At 40.7% G+C, this 15,667-nt stretch overlaps 1 long non-coding RNA gene across 1 annotated transcript; it reads right to left on the reverse strand.

Moving 5' to 3' along the window:
* Positions 1-1,171: 1,171 nt before the first annotated feature.
* LOC116041374 lies at positions 1,172-3,616 on the reverse strand. Its single transcript, XR_004102935.2, has 3 exons — positions 3,529-3,616; positions 1,702-1,707; positions 1,172-1,447 (listed from the first exon to the last, which is right to left on the reverse strand). It is a non-coding gene; the product is annotated as an uncharacterized LOC116041374 (long non-coding RNA).
* Positions 3,617-15,667: the final 12,051 nt, after the last annotated feature.

Consider the following 15,667-nt stretch of genomic DNA (forward strand, 5'->3'; position numbering starts at 1 on the left):
CCTACTAGCAAGGATTACACCTTTTTTTCCACACGTCACCTCACCCACTCTCGCATTGATTATTTTTTGTGCTCCAGTGAGCTTAAGGCAATGTTCCACATGATAGCAATAGAACCAGCAATCCTGTGTGATCACGATGCGCTGATAACCACATTCCATTGTGATATGTTAGGAGAAAGATCTAGAAGGTGGCAATTTAATAATTCCCTTCTCCAAAACGCAGATTTTAATACAGAGTTTAGAGCCAAACTGGCAGAGTTTATATCAATCAATACTGACTCAGTTTCGGACCCGGCGTACATCTGGCAAGCCACTAAAGGATTTATTAGAGATTTCACATCTTCCATTGCGGAAAATTTGAAGAAAAAAAGAGAGGCAAGGATTGCGGAGTTGGAAGAACGTTGTAAATCGTTAGAGCAGTCTCTAAAGACGTGCTTTTCTAAATCTACACATACTCTTTTAGTCACAAATCGAGCAGAGCTAAATGATTTGCTAAAAAGGAGAGCTGAATTCATAATGCACAGAGTGAGGCAAAATTATTATTTTAATGGTTGTAAACCAAGCAAATTGCTAGTTCTGAAATTAAAACAAAGCGAGTCCAGAGCTGCTATCAACAGCATTCGCACGGACAGAGGTATCTCAACAAATCCTAAAGATATCACCGCCACTTTCCAATCCTTTTATTCAAAGTTGTATGAATCCTCCTGCAATCCGGATCTGACACAGTGTCAAAAGTTCCTGAAAGAGCTAAACCTGCCTCTTCTCGACCCAGAAGAGGCAGATGAACTGGGTCAACCTATCACGTTAGAGGAACTCAAATCAGCGTTAAAAACAGCTAAGAAAGGGAAAACACCGGTGTTGGATGGAATTCCATCAGAACTTTTACTACAGTACTTTGACACACTAGGACCTATCATTTTACAAACTTTAACCTCGGCCATAGAGAGGGGCACCTTTCATCAACAAACCAACACTGCACTAATTTCGGTCATACACAAAAAGGGCAAAGATCCTATGGAGTGCTCAAACTACAGGCCCATCAGCCTCCTGGCTGGAGACAATACGCAGATTACTCCATGTAATAGAAGAAGCCAAAAACCAACGGCAGCAGTTTTATCACTGGACACGGAAAAGGCTTTTGAACGCCTAGAGTGGAACTACTTGTGGCAAGTAATGAAGAGGCTTGGTTTGGGAGCCAAATTCATTGACATGGTACATACTTTATATGCGAATCTCACGGCCATAGTCTCAACCAATGGCCTGCATTCACAGCTATTCCCCATCGCGCGGGGCTCGAGACAGGGATGCCCGCTATCTCCCATGCTATTTGCGATCTCTCTTGAACCGTTAGCCCAGGCCATAAGGCAAAATAAAACATGTAATGTCCAGATTAAATCCAATAACAACTCAATATCGTTATTTGCAGATGATATTTTGCTGTACATATCTGACCTTAAGGACTCTGTTCCAAAAATTCTTAAAGTGCCCATATTATGAAAAAATCACTTTTTCTGGGATTTGGGGTGTTCTTTTGTGTCTCTGGTGCTTCCACACACATACAAACTTTGAAAAAAATCCATCCATGCTGTTTAGAATGAGATACGGTTTCTGAATGTGTCCTGCCTTCAGTCTCTGGGTGAGCTGTTCAAAATCGGCACGGCTTGTGACGTCACAAGCCGAAACGAGCAGACTAACCACAACCATTAGCTTGTAGCATGCTAACGCTAATGCTAACGCTAATGCTAACGCTAGCATGCTACCTCGTTCTCAATAGCAAAGCACTGCTACAACACTTGTGTGTGTTGTAGCAGTGCTTCACCATAATCTACAAAAGAACTACTTACATGTGCGCCCTCATTTAGAAGTCTCCCAGCTAATCCTGCCTTGTAACTGACCAAAGTTGTAGAAACAGCCTTTCTTTTACTGTCTATGGAGCTAGCTAGCTGACATGATCTACATCTGAGCTACTGGGCATGTGCAGTGCAATCAAAGATAGTACAGAAGAAGAAGAAGAAAAGAGGTCTCACTCTGTAGCTAAAACAGAGACCAGGTGAAAAGAGGAGCTGCAGCAGTGAGAGAGAGCACTGCAGTACAACAAAAATATGGTGTTTTTTGAAAATTAAACCATGTAAACCTATTCTGGTACAACCTTAAAATACAATTATGAACCTGAAAATGAGCATAATATGGCTCTTTAACGAATTTGGCTCAATCTCTGGCTATAAAATCAATTGGAATAAATCTAATCTTCTTCTGTTGAACAACATACAGGTGACATCAGCTATTAGTGATACAATACCAATCCAAAGCAAAATTACATATTTGGGAATCACCATTCACGCATCGCTACAGCGAGTTGTCTAGGACAACTATGAAACTATACTAAGTAGTGTTCAAAGGGATCTGGCCAATTGGTCTGTGCTGCCAGCATCGCTACGGTCCAGGATTGCTGTTGTCAAAATAGTTCCTCGTGTGAATTTCTTAAGTAAAATGATCCCCTTACCCCCACCAATAAATTTCTGGAAGAAACTTGATACCGTAATTCGGCAGTATATTTGGAATAATAAACAACCTAGGCTAAAATACTCTACCCAGCAATGTACCACAAACATGGGAGGCCTGGCCCTCCGCAACCTTAAAGTGTACCACAGAGCCTTTCAGTTACGGGCCCTCAGAGTGTGGATGGACCCCACATCTACAGTCCCATGGAGAGAAATAGAGCAAAACCTTACTGGAAGTCTAAGACTGCAAGACCTTGCCTTTACAGGTGTGTGTCCAAAAAAGTGTATGCTAGCCTATGGCCCTATTATCACCAACACATTGACTAACTTTAAACAGGTGGAGGAGCAACTATGCTACACCAATAAGTGGCATTTGAACACCCCAATTTGGCACAACATACACTTAATGTCTGGTACCAAACCTTTTGTTTATAACCAGTGGAGTGACAGAGGTATTTATACTCTAGACCAGCTATTCAATACATGAAGGTTTTGAAGACCTGAGAGCTAGCTTTGAGGTCCCTAGGACATCCTTCTTCCTTTAACTTCGCTTAAGCCCTAAAGTGTTGTGGAGTACCATGGGGGAACAGTCTTGAGATGCACCCAGTCATTAAATGGCTTGTTGATTCTCCTGTGAGAGGATTAGTGTCCAGGATTTATGCTAAACTGATGCAAGTATCCGTAGGAGAACTCCCAATAGTAAAGAAATGGGAGCGAGAGCTGAGCCCGGAGGGGAACGTAATTAATTGGGAGACAGTTTGGGACATTTCCCACTGTTCCAAGTACCCAAATCACCAGCAGATCCACTTCAACATATGTCATAGGACATATTGGACTCCTCAGAAGAGATATGTCTCTAAAGTCATTGCTACTCCCTATGGCACGTTCCTGCAACCTGAACAAACTGGAACTTTCCTGCACATGGTCTGGGAGTGTGAAGAGGTGCATGAGTTTTGGAATAAAACAACATCAGTAATATCTGATGTGATAGGATGTCGAATTCCTACTGACCCGATAGTTTTGTTACTTAATGATGACTCTAAATTACACCTACTTGGGAGACAGAAGAAGATTTGGCTAGCCGGATCAACCGTGACAAAGACAATGATAGCTCAGCGCAGGCTCTCCCCTCACTCGCTTTGTATAAAACAGTGGTTGGCGTATTTTCTAGACATAGTTATGCTTGAGCTCTCTACAGCAAGGATTAACAAAGCCAAATCATCGACTATAGACCTATGGAAAAACGCAGCAGCACAAGTATCAGTCCTAATGACCTCAGCATCACAAGAATTAGAGGAGAGCGACTAGGCAAGGTGTGATTTCTGTTTCTATTTTTGTTTATTTGTTTGTTTTTGTTTTCCTCGAGACCGCAGAGGGTGGGGGGTGGGAGAGGGTTGTTGTTCTTGTTCAATTGTGTTTGTCCGTTCTGTATGTTTAAAAATATAAAACCAATAAAAAATGTATCTTAAAAAAATAAAATCATGGTTAATAAACTATATATGTCTGGCCCCCTCCGAGCCCTCCGCCGTAGCTCAACGTGCACCTCCAAAAAATTTTAGACAACAAGGACTGTGATTGGTCAACTCGTCCTGTGTGTTGATAGTCAGTGCAAATAAACTGAGACATATTTTGGTTACAATGACAAGGTTATCCATTTGTAAAGTGTTTATATGTTAGTAACGTTTTGAAATTAGCACTTCGTCAGCAAGCAGTACTTTGTGGACAGTTGTGCTAAAGTTTGCTTGCTAACATACATAAACTGGCTGGCAGACACCTCGCAAATAACCTCAGACTTATTTTCTGGTTACAGTGGATTTTACTGTGTCCATTTCTTAATACTTTTTACAAAATCTAAGCAAGAAAAGGCCAAACAAATAAGATTAATATTTTAACACGACAGTCTATGGGGTTTGCCATTCTGAGTACCTTTTCAGTGGTGAGCGACACAGACATAGGCGACACCCCCTAGCGTTATGGCGGTGAAATGCACCGCGATGCAAAGCAACCCTGACGCAGAACTCCGAAAGGGTCACGCCGATGTAGGAGCGACGGCGTAGCTACGGCGTGGAGTTGACGCAGAAGCATAAAACAGCCTTTAGTGAAAATGAGTTTGACACCCCATGCCATACAGGATGGCTGAAGACATCCCAAGCTGTGTGGCTGTGTCACTGTTCAGGGGTAGAGGTGAGGAGGCAGCTGGTAGAGCACCACAGTGTCTGGACCATCCTGAGAGCTGCTTGTTTTGACCCTTGAGAGTCTTTGTCACTTGGGGTCAAAGAGGATGGTAGTGTGCTTCTGAAAGGATGAAGGGGGTTAGACTGCACCCTATCTTTTCCTAGCCAGCTCTACGCTGTCCAAGCCTGGGTGACCTCCAAACCAAACCATCAGAATGTCCCAAGCAGCCGTGGGGGGCTATTGTTCTTCAAACTAGGTCAAAGCCTGCAGCTATCACAATCAATTTGGATCGATTGGAGAACAGTGGGGATGGAGATGAGGAGACACAAGCTGCAAGGCTGATCCCACTTGTTGATATAAACTGAAGGAACAGGAACTGATGATAGTATTCTTTCTATTTCATTACCCTCTTTCTCATCTTCATCGCCCCAAACATGTCCAGAGTGCTCATCCTCCTCATTATTGTTCTTCGTCCTCCTTCTCCTCCCCTTTCTCCTTACCCTAACGCTCCCTCTTCCCTCCTCCTTTTGTATAGTGTAATTATTCATATGGAACATATGGAGCATCATATTACATAACCCAACAGCAGCTGCACTCAGGCTAGATCCAAGATAATGTAAATCAGAGGCCACACTACTATGGCACAGCAGATCTGAAGCATATAGCTGCATCATAGCAAACGTTATGTATTCTATGTTTCTTGAAGAACAATGACTTGCTGGTGCTGGCCTCTTCCTTTCATCAAACTAACAATGGAACAATCACTATATTCATAGACTGCTGCTGCTCAGTCTGATGCGCTGATGTCTCATTGTTTGATCAGGTGCAGAAGGAGGTAATGCTTTTCAAAAACACTGCCTAAAGGTTTCTTTGTTAATGTCATTGTAGTCATGCATATCTAATGAATTATCATGGCTAATGACTCTAGGTTGAAACATATCCTATATAAAGTGATGGCCATATTTTCTGTCTGAGTTAAAAATTCCAGTTTAAACATAATCTCCAAAACATCAGCAGTCAGCTGGGAAGAAATATAGTAATCTAGGAGCACGGTATTAAAATCGTGCTAGAATAAGAATAAAATACAGTACGTTTTGCTGGTTAGCTGTGAAGAAGGGAAGGCTTTGACAACAGTTCTACATTTTGGGAAATACCCTTATTACTTTGCTGCAGAGAGTGAGATGTTGAGATTGATACTATGAGGCTACAGCCAGCAGCCAGTTTGCTTAGCATGACAACTGGAAACGGGGGAAACAGTATTAAAGTATTATCAGCAAAATGTACTTAAAATATCAACAGTAAAAAAAAAAAAAGCAGCTGAATGGCCAATGTCAGTGATAGATTTAAGCAATATCAAACTTGAGGTTGTGCTGTTGTACTGCATATCATCACGGCTGTCATCCGTCCGTAGTGTTCGTAGTATCATCACAACAGCACAACCTTGAGTGTGATATTTTACCATTTATTAGTTAACAGTAATAAGCAGAGGTGGGAGTAAGTCACACGTGCAAGTCACAAGCAAGTCTCAAGTCTTAACCTTTAAGTCGCAAGCAAGTCTCAAGTCACTGTGGTGAGAATCAAGCAAGTCAAGTTGAGTCCCTGCTACGAGTCAAGCAAGTCACAAGTCAAGTCATACAAAAAAATACCGTTAATGTTAGCTATAAGACACATTCACATACCTTTGTTTGTGTTGCTTGAACTGAAGGATGAAGTTGGATGTTGTGGTTCTCGTGTCTGTAATTTTGGAGTTGCAATTTTTGCACACCGCTGGTCTTTTTTTTCAACGAGCATCGACTACAAACTCCTTAAATCCGAATTTCACTATTTTGGGGCATAATCCTTTCCATGATGGCTGCCTCCTACTTTTGCCTCTGCTGGTCTGCAACGCTCTGGAAGGTTGCCTAGCAACTAGGGAGGGTGGCGCGTATAGCACAAAAATGTTCCAAAAACAAAACGTAACTTCTCAATACCTTAAAAAAGAATATGTATAACATTGACTAAGTCAAGTCCTTTCAAGTTATCTGTTTAAAGTCAAAGTCAAGTCTCAAGTCTTGAATACCAAGTCAAAGTCAAGTTGAGTCATTTATCAATGTAAGTCAAGCAAGTCTCAAGTCCTGAAATTGGTGGCTTGAGTCAGACTCAAGTCAAGTCGTGCGACTCGAGTCCACCACATTTGGTAATAAGCCACAGCAGATTGTAATTTATTTGTATATTTAACCATTCATTTGACTCCGCCAACACAAATAGTTCCATAACTGGACTGGGACTGTTGCCAAGCAACACATACACATTTTCCTGCACACTAGTTTGCTACTTTGTGTCAGCTAGGTCTACGCGGTAGGGCAGCTACTTTATTATCTGTATGTTTCGAGTCTTACCCTACAGTCACATTAGCTACAAAAGACAGCGACACGCACTCGCTTGATGGGCGTTCCTGGGCGTGCCTAGCCTACTCCTGGTTGCTTGACAAAAGTAAACAGAAATTCTCTGGTGCTACCTTCAAGCACGTCCCCTCTGTTTACTTTGTGGATAGACCCATAGATATACGTTAGATTAAGGTTAGATTGTACAGGACCGGGAATGTGGACATCACTAAAATAAGTTTTTCCTCCATTTTCTCACAGCTTTGCGGAACTTAAGTTTGATTGATTTGTTTCTGTGAACGTTTGACACGGTGACGCTTCTGTATCGATAGTAGCATGCTATTGCCTAGTATCTGCAAGTCACTTCAGAGGTATTGTCAAGTCACAAGAACGATGTTTTTGGTATTTAAAAGTATTTATTTCTCGATAGGGGTAACAAAATATATGAGATAAAATGCCAAACATATCAGATATATACAGAAATACGATGTCCTGAAGCGTTTCCGCCATCTTGAATGATTTTCTTCGACTCGAGCAACCAACGTACATACGTCACGCTGCCCTGGCAGTTGCTTTGTCGCGTCGCTCAGCATTTGCATAAAATAGACTTCTTATCTATTTTGGCTCATGGCAGCGGCAAGCTCATCGCTTGTCGCTGGCAAACGGCCACTCCCATTGAAAATGAATGGCAGCCTACCGCTTTTTTGCTGTCTCTTGTAGCTAATATGACTGAGGGGTTAGTGCAGCCAGTGAAATAAGAGGTAACAGCTGATCAGACAGTTCATTGCTCCATGGTTTCCTGTTCTCCAGACTGTATTCAGCTCGCTCTTATTAACCCACTGAGTGTCCATGTTTACATTATAATCAGAATCAGAAAAAATTGCCTTGATGATTGGTGCATACATAAACAAACAAATTAAACATAACTATGAAATAATATATATATACAGTTTTAAACAGTTTGTGTCCTCAGCGTCCTGGAGGCGTACAGGTCCTGGAGAGACAGCAGATTGCAGCCAATCAACTTCTCAGCCTAAAGCCTATAGTTAGCCTTAGCTTCATTTTGGAGCCGCCAATGCTGGACCTGGCAGCCCACGTTACCGTGGTCATATGAACACACCTGACACTTCGTACTCTTCTGACGACCATTCATAATTCAACTCAAATGTTATTTGTGGAAAGATGTTCATCTTTGCGGTGCAAAGTCAGTCACAATCTAAGATGGATAGGCTAATGACCCCTTACTGAACAGCGGAGTGATACATGTAGTGGGAATGTCTCTTGTCCAATCAAAGGACTTGGTCGGAACTAACTGTTGTGTAATATTAGATATTATATTACTGGATTATTATACTGATGTAACATGTAAGCTGGACTTTAATGTTGAAAGTGGTTGATAGCGTGCTCATTTTAACTACTGTGTGTGTGTGTGTGTGTGTGTGTGTGTGTATCATTCACATATCTCCAGAACTGTTTGCTGGAGATTAGATTAGATTCTCTGCCCGAGCCCGAACCGATATTTTCCGCTGCTATCCTCAGCCCGGTCGGGCCGGGCCCTTGATCAAGCATTTGTGTTTTTTTAATCATTACTTTATTAGCCTTATTCAGTGGGGAGAAAGCTATGCCTCTCCAGCTTCTCCCGTAGCTCTGGGTGTATGTCCTGCACTGACTTGAGTGTGAGGTAAAGGTGCTACATCGTGTCTCCCCCATCTGCAGTACTGTTCACGGCCAGTGCGTCAGCATGCAGACCGTGGCGAAGGACAGTATTAATTAGGTAATCGAGACAAGAAAGTCTCCTATATGGTTCCAGGGCTTTGTTACCCACACTATTCGGCTGAGAGAGCAACTTAACTGTAGTTAAGAACGTCAGTTATAACGGCCCACGTATTAAAAAATTGTTGGGTTTAAATCGGGCTCGGGCACATAATTACAGTTAATGTGTCGGGCCGGACTCGGACGCAACGTGTACGGGCTCGGGTAGGGTCGGGCTTGATTTTTTGGGTTGGTGGATACATGGTCACAGTGTTTGCGTGCAGGCGGAAGTACAACCCACACACTGCAGGAGTGGTAATGGTCAGAAATCCAGCAGGGGTGGGCGGGATGGGATTAAGAAAACAGTCACACAGGGTTCTATTGTGTAGTGCACTGGTTCTCAAACTGTGGTACAAGTACCACTGCTGGTACGCGAGCTGCCTCTAGTGGTACGCGGATGGAATCTCTGATATATTTAAAAAAAAAAAAATTAAATAAATTAATTTAAAAACAATACTATAGAAATACTACAATAGTTCCAATAATAATACTTAAAACATGATCAGTTAAAAGTAATTTAAAATAAGTGTTTAAATGTAATATTTTTGTTTCGATATCAGCTTGCTACATAGTCACGTTCATGGACAGACTGTGCATACATCCGTAATTAGTTACGAGATGTGATGGTAAGATAGTAAGTAAGTAAAATGAATGGTTCAAAAACACTGCAATCGTGGCTCCAAACAGGAACTATTAGTAAGAGAAGTGTGGATGAGGAGGAGAACATTTCGAGCAGCCCTGTTGAAACTATAGTGGACGAGGGTTAGGGTTAGGGTTAGTCGCCACTTAAGCAGCAAATGATGCAAAACAGTAAGGACATATGACCTGAATTACCTAAAATTTGGCTTCAGTTGGAGCAGGACGGAGGAAGTACAGTGTGGCTGTGGCTATCGACAATAAATATTGTTTTTAGGAATAAACCTGCCTTCTGCGTGAACTGTCCGTAGCTGAATAGGGTAGGCTACTCTGTTTTTTATTCTGAAATAGTACGTGGTGTAAAAAGTTTGAGAACCACTGGTGTAGTGTATTGGGTGTATACATTCATAGAGGGGACCCTGTTACACCGCAAAATGGCATGCTGGGTACCCTCGCTCTCTGTCGCTCGCTACAGTACACTGAAAAACAGATGAAGAGAGAGACCGGAGATGTTATATTGTAGCAAACTCAAACATTACAAGCATCAGCAATGTAACTTCTGGAAAGAATGTTTATGGCCAGATAGCCTGGTCCCAAATAGCTAGCTGTTGGCAAATGACACATATACTCTAGTATTGCTAGAGGATGCAACTATGTCATGGCATGTGATTGCTCAGGATCAAGGAAGCGCAGAGTGTTAGAGTTATTTGGATGATATGGAGAAAGCTGCACGCTGCAACACTGGAGGGCAAGCAATCGGCCCGTTCTGAACAGGCACTGTACTAGTTTTCTAAACTCCGGTCGATTTATGAGGACTATGGTTAACTGCTCCTCAGATCTCTGCAGGGTAAATCCACACAGCTAGCTAGACTATCTGTCCAATCTGAGTTTTCTGTTGCACGAGTAAAACAACTTTTGAATGTACACATGTTCCACCAAAACAAGTTCCTTCCTGAGATTATTCTGCAGAGGCACCGTGGTTCCGTCTGGCGCTTTGCACTGCCCAAGACGATTGTGATTGGTTTAAAGAAATGCCAATAAACCAGAGCACGTTTTTCTCACATCCAGGAATGTTGTGTGGACTAGTAAAATGTACATTTCCACACAAAAAACGGAAGAAGTACTCAAGTACAGTACCTCTAAATTGCAATGTAAAGAAAAGTACTTGTGTGCGTGTACTTGGTGACATTCCACTGGTTTTGGTGATGCCTCTGTATACTTTTTCATTGTTCATTTTGTCACATTTATTTCATTTCCTATGAGATCTAGCTCTTCCATCTAGTTGCTCAGATACCACTGGCTTTAAAAACAATATATATACTATTTATTATGTAGCATATTGACTCCATCCCACACAGACACATATGTTGTATTTGTAGAGGGCCTGACAGTGTTTGTAATGTCTGCAGCTAAATAGATGAACTCAGGCCATCTGTGCATGTTGGAGAAACAATGCTGGGGCTTAACACTCCCATGCCTGGTATTTACTGCAGGACAGCTAAATAGGCGACTAGGTGAGGGCCACCATCCCAACCCAAACATTTGGTTATGAACAGTGGTAAGGCTGGCCTGACTCAAATTAGTTTTCTTACCTCTTTGTCTCTCACTTAGCTAAAACCATGATCATGGACTAATGGCTTCATTAGCCTTGTATTATTCTGAGGGCTGGATTAATCCTGTTTCCTGGCTTCTGCACTTCACCATATGGGCCAAAATATACCAGCACATTTGTAGGCCTACATCCGATGACCGAACTGGACATACGATTGGCTCAGGTATTATGTAATATTCTTCTGGCTGCTGATTAAATTGTAATTTTTTTTTTTTTTATAGATTTGTCTCTAACGTTGATGGTGAATACAGAAGCTGGAAGCCCCAGATCACGTATTAATTATCATGTTATCTTGCGATACCAGGTTTTTATTTCATCTGATTACAAATGATCGTATTTTCGTAGCATAACAAACACTAATCTTAAGTGTGAATCTGCTTTCTTTATTGTTTCTGCTTTTGTGTCTTAAGGGAAGCCTTGTCACAGCATGTCACATGTGAGAATTTGTATATACACACATGGTTTTTGTTTTTTTGGTTTTTTCTTTCAATTGAGAAACATTGCCAAACTTAGAGCTGTTGTTTCGCAATCTGAATTTGAGATGATCATTCATGGTTTTATATCATCCCGGCTTGATTACTGCAACTCCCTTTTCACCTGCCTCAGCAAGTGGTCCCAGGACTGTCTACAACTGGTCCAGAACGCTGCTGCAAGGCTGTTAACCAGGTCCAGCAGGACGTCGCACATCAATCCCATTTTATTCTCGTTAAGTGGCTTCCTATCAAGTTCAGGATGCAATTTAAAGTTCTTGTTCTGACATATAAAGCCTTGCATGGTCAGGCACCTGTTTATATCTCTGACCTGCTCCATCCTTACATTACCAACAGGTCACTCAGGTCTGCTGACCAGGGATTACTGGTGGTCCCACACAGTCGCTTAAAGATTCTTTAGAAAATTCTTTAATTTAAAACTTTAATGTATTCACATCAGTGGTGGAAGAAATATTTAGATCCTTTACTTAAGTAAAGTACTAATACAACACTGTAAAAAATACTCTGTTACAGTAAAAATTCTGCATTGAAAATGTTACTTAAGTTAAAGTACATATATAAGTATCATCAGGAAAATATTCTTAAAGTATTAAAAGTAAAGAAAAATCCTCCCAGGATGTAAAGGATCCAAACAGTTGTGTTTTTAATGGTCTAATCATTTCAGCTGTTATATTGTTCGCTAGTTTCATTTATAATAAAACATCAGATTTTATAAACTACATGTGTTTTGTGTACAGAAATCTTAATGTGTAAAGTAACTAGTAACTAAAGCTGTCAGATGAATGTAGTGGAGTAAAAAGTACAATATTTCTCTTTGAAATGTAGCGGAGTAGAAGTAGAAAGTGGCATGAAAAAAAAAGACTCAAGTGAAGTACAAGTACCTCAAATGTGTACTTAAGTACAGTACTTGAGTAAATGTACTTAGTTACATCCCACCACTGATTCACATTAAGGCTGTTTACTGCATTCAATTATCCAGTAAAATAAGGCATACATTATTAACTTGATGCAAATAATGGCAGGAAATGCTGGAATTTGTATCTACTTCTGTATCCAGGGCTGAAGATTGTCATCATCAGCGATCATCTTTTACGATGTTATTATCTATGTTAAGTATCTCTTTGAAGAATTGTAATTACATATCTGATTCTACATTCCTTAAAATGCTGTCTTGACTGCTTTCATTTTATCCACTTTTTATAATCTTTCTGATTAGATCTGTTTGACACTTGATTATTCATTTCATTTCATTACAATATAAGTTTGCTGTATGTTTTTGTAACCTCTATGTTGTATATTATATGTGGCCAGGATTTTTTTTTATCTCAATTAAGCACTTCTCCTAGTTAAATAAATTAAGTTATGTGTGTGTGTGTGTGTGTGTGTGTGTGTGTGTGTGTGTGTGTGTGTGTGTGTGTGTGTTGAATTGATAGATGTGTGATAATCAATACATCCAGCATCTGTGGTCCCAGACTTGACCGACTGTCGGGGGGGTTTACTTTAATAATGACATCACCGAGAGCGAGATCATCCAGCCTCACTTATTTCATCCTCTGATACTGCTAATTAAATAATCTGTGCCCTGTGTGTCCTTTGATTCCGTCTTTAATCTGGGTGAGGTATTAATGCGATCTGCTGGATTCCTGTTTGTGTTTGTGCTGATTAAAGTGTGTGAGCACACTGTATCATTGTGTGTGTCCTACGGTCAGCAGGGAGCAATTGTCTTCTAGCTGACACTCTAACCAGCCTGTATATATCTATCTGCTTCCATATGGTGATGCTTCTCGTGTTTATAGTGTAGCAAGATATCTTTATGTGCAACCATTAGAAAGAAATGACAGATGACACTGTAAAAGTTATCACTTATAAATAACACATTTAAATGATTCATCTCTTTTCATGATTTATTTAGACTGATATTACCAAAAAATATTAAGCATAAGCACTTTAAAATATAAACATGCAGGGTGTGATTTGCCGGGGGGGGGGGGGGGATGCGTGGGATTCCCCATTCCTGGTCTACATATCCCTGCCTCTGCTCAATTAATTTTATCTTCAGTGGAGGCAAAATGTACCCCCCCCACCCCTCAAAGTGATGATCTACTTCACCAATAGCCTAGACCATATATTAATTATATACCTAAATAGAAGTATTTTAAACTAGGCTAAGTAAAGCGCTGTAATGTGAACGGTCTATAGTGCGATAGAACGATAAAATCTGAGGAGCAGTTGCTACAGAGCTCCAGGACGCCGGCTACCAGCAGCAGTTGTTTAGCCGCCATTAGGTGACTGTGAGCCAGCTACAGGCACCGCCAGATGACGGTCCTTTCAGGGGCCGTGGTAGTGGAGTTTAGCAAAAAAAGTGAGCACCATGTGGCGATGACAGTTAAGTTTAGACACCAACACGACTCGTTAAGTTTAGGAAAAAGATCAGATTTGGATTAAAACACTCCCGAGGAACGAACAAACATTTCCTGGAAGAAAGTCTTTTGTTTTTTCGGCGTGAAGTGAACTCCGCTCTCTGGCTTGAAAGCTCTGTGTATTATGTTGACACCACGTTGTGCTATTTCGAGATTATTTTCCATTGGATATTGAAGTGCATAAATAAATGTCTTGGTAAGGCTGGCCGAGTGGCGCTATATCCATGGTGGTATTGGAAGGGGGATTTAATTCTTGCATGTTTTGTTTTGTTGTACATGATCAAAAAAACATCCCCCCTCTGCTTGCTTCACAAATAGCACCCCAATAAATAATGGTAAAAATGAATATTCAAAATTTTATTTCAGACTTCTCCAAAATTACGTAGCTGCACAGGACACCAATGTCCGTTTCAATAGTGAATAACTGTTGGCTTTGGCATAAATAGCCTATTCTACTGTATATTGTTTCATTACAATATGTGGCCATTATTATAGGAGTTGCCTCTAAACAACATAGACAGTGTTTCCTGTGGCCATTGTCTGACTGATAGTGATATGAGATTTGAAACATGTACACAGTGAACTGAGGCATCAATGCAAAGATAAAAATAACTGAACAATGAGATTTAAATGACTCACAAACTCACATTTTCCTTCTGCTGTGGTGAAAGTAGATAATGTGGCTAATTTATTTATAACGTCAGAAATCTATTCCCTCAACTTCTCTCAGAGCTTTGCAGGTCTGACCTGGAAATGGAAATAATGCTTGTTCATGTTGCTCATGTTGTTGTAGATTTACCTAAAATAACACCTCAGATGCTCTTTCCTCTTCTCTTCTCTTTCTGTCCTGTACTGTTCTTATCTCTCATTTAATAAAAAACGGATAGTGTCAGTCCTTGATTCTAAAATACTCTATAAACACACAGCTGTGACCGCATCACAATTTCAGTATCTCTGCGCCAATTAGTCTGCCAGGATGCCAGGGTCAGAAATACGCAACGCTGTCATTCAATGAATGAGAAAAAAAACCCACAGAAATGCCAGCGAAAGAAACAAAGAGAGCCTATAGGGATTTATGTTTGAGCAGCCAGGAAACCCGCTGTGTTCTGTTGCTTCCTTTGAGAAATACCTGTGGTTGCTGTTGCCTCATCCCCCGGCCTTACGGCCTTTTATCTCCATCCAAGCGGACAAACAAGTTACACCAACAATCCATGGTAAGCTAAGTTAACGATGTAACTTTAGCTAGCTTGCATGTTGGTATTTGTATCTTATTATGCTCACTTTTCTTTAGCTGTTTTGTTAATTGCCAGCAATGTTGTATTTGTCACAGTGTAGCTTGACAAAAACAATATTAATGACAATTACCTTAGCAAGTAACTGGGCTACACTGTAACAAAATGATATCGCTGGCTAACAGCTGGGAAAATGAGCATAATAGTTGCCGATGGTAGATACCAGTGGTGGAATGTATCTAAGTACATTTACTCAAGTACTGTACATAAGTACAAATTTGAGATACTTGTAGTTAACTTGAGTCTTTTCTTTTCATGCCATTTTCTACTTCTACTCTGCTACATTTCAGAGAAAATATTGTACTTTTTACTTTACTACATTGATCTGACAGCTTTAGTTACTAGCTACTTTCCACATTAAGATT

The sequence above is a fragment of the Sander lucioperca genome, chromosome 3, assembly GCF_008315115.2.
Source record: "Sander lucioperca isolate FBNREF2018 chromosome 3, SLUC_FBN_1.2, whole genome shotgun sequence".
In the NCBI taxonomy this organism is placed as follows: domain Eukaryota; kingdom Metazoa; phylum Chordata; class Actinopteri; order Perciformes; family Percidae; genus Sander; species Sander lucioperca.